At 42.2% G+C, this 5,722-nt stretch overlaps 1 protein-coding gene across 2 annotated transcripts in view; it reads left to right on the top strand.

The window, feature by feature from the left end:
* Window positions 1-527: 527 nt before the first annotated feature.
* lzts1 (leucine zipper, putative tumor suppressor 1) overlaps window positions 528-5,722 on the top strand; it is a 22,408-nt gene continuing 17,213 nt past the window's right edge. Inside the window, exon 1 of one of the 2 annotated variants that reach the window (XM_060931088.1) lies at window positions 528-593. The gene's annotated coding sequence lies outside the window, so the exon portion shown is untranslated. The remainder of the gene's footprint in view (window positions 594-5,722) is intronic. The other variant, XM_060931086.1, reaches the window with a different exon arrangement.

Below are 5,722 nucleotides of genomic sequence, written 5' to 3'. Positions count from 1 at the left end.
CAGAAGGTCGAGAACAAAGTCACTGAGTCACAGAGTTAAAGCTGCAGCCAAAACACATGGGTCTATAGACCCCTCCCACTTAAACAGACATGACATCACAAAGGACACACCCATTCAGCATGTTTTGTTTGATAAGGCCACACGCCTTCAGCATATGTTTTTTGATAAGGTCATGACCCTTCAACTCTAAAGTGCTGCTTAATTAGGCCACGCCCCTTCAGTGTGTAATGTTTAATCAGGCCACGCCCACACAGATGCCAACAGCCTAATGTGCATTTTAATTACAAGAAAGAAAGAAAGAAGAGAAAAGTAATTTAAAAATGAATTCAAAACAAAAAAGGAAAAAGAAAATAAAGTGGCAAGAATGTGAAAAAAGAAAGAATAAATGAAAGATTAAAGTTGAAAGAAAGAAAGAAAGAAAGAAAGAAAGAAAGAAAGAAAGAAAGAAAGAAAGAAAGGTGAAAAGTGAGAGAACAGAAAGAAATGAAGATGTCACGCCTGCAGATCATCCCTCTCTCTCTCTCTCACACACACACACACACACACACTCCAAGTCACGTCGCTCTGACCCACAGTGAGAGGAAGGTGACGGTGTAAGTAATTATTAATGATATAATGATGTATTTGTGTGTGAGTATATGGACTCTGTGTATACAGTTCTATAGGTTATAAATATAGAATGTGGGCGGGGCGAATGTGCACCGGTGTGGTCTGTGAATAAGAGATTAGATGCGGTTTATTGTTGTTTATTAAATGTTTATTACAGATGAATGGTATAAATGTTACAGATTAAAGTAAAGTTACTGAATGCAGTTAAAAGTGTAAAGTTTATTTTTATTGTTGTGGATTTGGAATTGTCAGTCACTGAAAGGGGCGGGGCTGAAATATGTAATATATTAACTATAAACATGGTCTTGTAATCAATTTCTTATAAATGGATACAAAGATTAAGGTATGGTTTATGGGTGGAGCTTTTGGAACTTAGGGTGGGGTCAGTGCTATACGATGAAATTAAACTAGGTTAAGGTACAGTATGGGGCAGGTTTGAGGGCGGGGTCTAGGGGCAGGTTTGAGGGCAAGGTCTGGGGTAGGTTTTGGGTGTGGTCAGTGTTTTTAGAAGAAATTAAATAATGTTAAAATCCAGTTTAGGGGTGGAGTTTACAGCAAGGTCAGTGTTTTAATGAAATGAAACAAGGTAAATATTCATTTTGGGGTGGGGTTCTGGGGTAGAGTTTAAAGGTGTGATAGCATGTTATAACTGTTAAGATTTTGGATCTGCCTGTAGTGTTTGGCTCAGACGCACTAATCAACACCACGAGTGTATAATTAAATCACCCTGAAGGGTCACAGACGTGTCTCGTCCTGCCTCAGCCAATCAGCAGGAACCGGAAAATCTGTCTCACATCCTCTGAACAACATCAGGACAGGGACGTGTGGCGGCATGTAGCTCAGCTCCAGGAGCTGGAGATCAAGTGTTCCATATGCAGTGGATCAAAAAGGGGCGGAGCTTAAGTGTTAAACCTGAGCGTATGACATCAGCAGCAGCTTTTCATTTCACTTCTAGGCCAGTGCTTCATGTGAAACATTTTATTATTATTATTATTATTATTATTATTATTATTTAGCGTCATTTAATGCCGAGCATTGCTCTCTCTCTCTCTCTCTCTCTCTCTCTCACACACACACACACACACACACGTGCAGACCACAGGAACACTCAGGAGTCATTAGGGAATGAGAATCCACAGGAAGGAAGTCGAAGAAGACGAGTAATTAACACCATTCACGTTCTCTCTCTCTCTCTCTCTCTCTCTGAAGAGGGGGATGAGAAATGGAAATGGAGGCTTCCTTCCTTTCAATTATTCACTCCATCCACCCTAATGCCCCTCTTTTCATCTCAAGAGCTCTTGTTTTCAAGAGTGCACTTATCCCTCACTCTCTCTCTCACACACACCCATACACACACACACCCATACACACACACACCCATACACACACACACACACACACACACACACACACACACACACACACACACACACACACACACGTGCGCACACACACACACACACCGACTTTAACCTTTCAGTCCAGTGGAGGACGGTCTATTTTACATTTTTGTTCAGTATATTCATGCAGAGAGACACTTCTGCCCTCTGTGTTTTGTCTCATTTATGAACAGAGAGAGATTCCACAGAGACAGATGTGTCTAAATGACTGCACTAATTAGCCTTAATGGCTCGTGACATTGCTCACACCACACACAAGGTCAGAATTTCACCCCAGAAATTCACTCTGGCCTCTGACTGCTCGTTATCATGCATCGTTTACTCTCTCACACTGTGCGATTCACTTACGATGTTGCTGCGATTAAAATATTGTGAGCAGCAGCAAAATCACATCTAATCAAACTTGTAATCCAATACCATCCCATGCTCATGAATTTCCAACAATTTCATATGACATCGTATGTTGTTTGATGAAACCATGGCAGCAGTGTTTTATTAATGCACACGATGAGGGGCGCCAAAACTTTTACTTAATTCCTTAGGCAAGGAAACACGTGATCTGTTTTATAATTTGAAATAAATTAACAAACCTTTCTGATACATATGTGAAGTAGTGTAAAAAAAATATATAAAGGTTTAGGGTTAGAGTTGGAGGGGGCATGCTTTTGGGGTGGAGTTAGGGGTGGGGCTTAAAGCAAATCTCATCATTATACTTTTAATACAACTTTAATCCAAATCAGCAAAACAGCGTGAACTGGAGCTTCATAAAACCACAAACAGATGTGAAAGCGTAGAAACTGAGGATGCTAACACTAATGCTATTGGTGTAGCTCTGTGTGTGTGTGTGTGTGTGTGTGTGTGTGTGTGTGTGTGTGTGTGTGTGTGTGTGCGTGTGTGTGTGTGTGTGTGGTGACCATCTGCTGATCACAGGTGCAGAGAAAAAAGTGCAGCTGTGAGCTTTTTGTGTTGTTGCGGTAAATCCTCTACTGTAGATCTAACGTGTGTGTGTGTGTGTGTGTGTGTGTGTGTGTGTGTGTGTGTGTGTGTGTGTGTGTGTGTGTAATGGATTAGCCATGCATCAGCCAGTGGCAGGCGCACACACACACACACACATATATATATATATATATACACACACACACATACAATACTGTGCACAATGTATATGTAAATATGAATATGAATATATTTAATTCTGTAAAGAAAAAACGTTCAAAAATAATAAAATAAAACATTCCTGTGTCTAAATATTTAACTGTAATTAACTATAACTAATAAACTAAACCTAAAGTCATGAAACATGTGGTTTATATCAGAAATGTCATAATTTATTTAAAAATAATAAAACATTCTTAGTCAGAATAACACAAAAGTTTTTCACTTTAGATTTTGAACAAAGGGGCGGCACGGTGGTGTAGTGGTTAGTGCTGTCGCCTCACAGCAAGAAGGTCCGGGTTCGAGCCCCGTGGCCGGCGAGGGCCTTTCTGTGCGGAGTTTGCATGTTCTCCCCGTGTCCGCGTGGGTTTCCTCCGGGTGCTCCGGTTTCCCCCACAGTCCAAAGACATGCAGGTTAGGTTAACTGGTGACTCTAAATTGAGCGTAGGTGTGAATGTGAGTGTGAATGGTTGTCTGTGTCTATGTGTCAGCCCTGTGATGACCTGGCGACTTGTCCAGGGTGTACCCCGCCTTTCACCCGTAGTCAGCTGGGATAGGATCCAGCTCGCCTGCGACCCTGTAGAACAGGATAAAGCGGCTAGAGATAATGAGATGAGATGAGATGAGATGAGATTTTGAACAAACGAATCATTTGGGATGTGAAAGATTCGACTCTTTTGGTGAGTCAAACGATCTGATTCACTGAATAAAACCACTCCATCACTATGTTTTGACTGAAGCAGAATGTTGATTCTGAAATATATTTATTGACACCATGCTGCTGTTGAATTCTCCAAGCAGAAGGTGTTGATTAATTCTCTCTAACAGCAGCTCTGACTGTAGCGCAGGTTTATATTAATGCGTTCGTTCTGATACGTTATCGTTTCTATAGTAAAAGCTCGTTCACAGGGATGTGTACAGTGGACGCTCCATGTAAACGTGTGTAATCGTCGACATGGTGAAGTTTTCTTGAAGTAAGTTTTCCAACATGTTCAGGACTGAGGAGTTTACACTTCTTTATGTTTCCCCGTCACATGCCAAGCTGCGATTTTCTGAAAGACGTTAGATAGGCTGGTGAAGGAGTGACTGTTTACAGCTGCTGTAACATCAGCGAGAACCTTTCTCTCACAAAAAGAAGAAAAAGTATGATGTGTTTTTCTTTAATTAAACAAAGGATCATTGTTGGTAAATAGCTGTAGTATAAGTGGAATAAAACGCTTAGGAGCATGCTGTTAGAGGAAAGTAATCAACATCAGGCTGTAGGATAAGCTCGCCACAGCACTGTGGATGAGTTTCCTGTAACAGCACACCGTGAGGTGTTTTATTCCGGATGTGTGAACCTTCCCCTGAGGCCGAACGCTGTTTTGCTTCTGCTCAAATAAGATGGAGCCGATAATGGCTAATTTAAGCCCCGCCCCCTTCTGATTCCTATTAGCGTGTCACACCCCTGCTGTGATCCTCTCTCTTGTCGTGTGATCGATTCCCATCAAACCATCATAAATTCTGAGGAGACAATGAAGCCGAGGCTGTCGAGCTCCATCACAGTGTCGGGCTCCAGCTGGAACTCTGGAGGCGTTTTAAAGACGACGCTCTGACGACTCGGCGTGGGGTCCAGAGGATGGATATTACGGCGTCCTTCGCTTCCATCACATGTAAATCATCATAACGTCTTCATTTAACGGAAATTAAACAACACGTGAAAAAGCATCTGTTTAAAAGTGTGAGATTTATGACCTGATTAACACATAAATCCAACACAACAACCAACCGGTGTACTCTCCGCTAACCGACATCACAGCTTCAGCTCTCCTTCAGGGTTATTCATCACACACACACACACACTTACACACACGGTCACTGAGGTAACATTTCCTGACCGTCTGCTCTCAGTTTATGTGAAATAAAAAGTGCAGATTATGAGGGAAACTTTAGGTGTGTGTGTGTGTGTGTGTGTGTGTGTGTGTGTGTGTGTGTGTGTGTGTGTGTGTGTGTAAGCTCTCTCTCTGTGTTCCTGCTGTTCAGAGTTTTATTGTGATCTGATTATTTAACAGAAGCTCAGCTCACACACACACACACACACACACACACACACACACACACACTAGTCACTTTCATTCATCACTGACACACAAGACTGTGTGTGTGTGTGTGTGTGTGTGTGTGTGTGTGTGTGTGTGTGTGTGTGTGTGTGTGTGTGTTTTCCCGAGAGGGGTCCAGAGGCCAGACGAAATGAGACGAGGCCTCACATTTATGCAAATAACCCATTGTCCAGCACGCGCCTGATTTTAGTCACTGAGCATCGACCTGTTCACTTAGAGGTCAAAACACACGCGCGCACACACACACACACACACACACACACACACACACACACACACACACACACACACACACACGCACACACACTTCTTGCTCTCATCCAGTTGTGTCATAAACCTAGAATTAAAGTAAAATTCACTTCCACTCAATCTCGTTGAACATGGTTTATAGAAAACTCGGCGCTACAAAACTCGGCGCTGATCAGCTCCTGTACGACTCGATTTCATGGAATAACTGTT

This window comes from Neoarius graeffei, chromosome 10 (assembly GCF_027579695.1).
Source record: "Neoarius graeffei isolate fNeoGra1 chromosome 10, fNeoGra1.pri, whole genome shotgun sequence".
Taxonomy (NCBI): domain Eukaryota; kingdom Metazoa; phylum Chordata; class Actinopteri; order Siluriformes; family Ariidae; genus Neoarius; species Neoarius graeffei.
The sequence above is the reverse complement of the archived record's forward strand: the minus strand, read 5'-3'. Positions and strand labels throughout refer to the sequence as shown.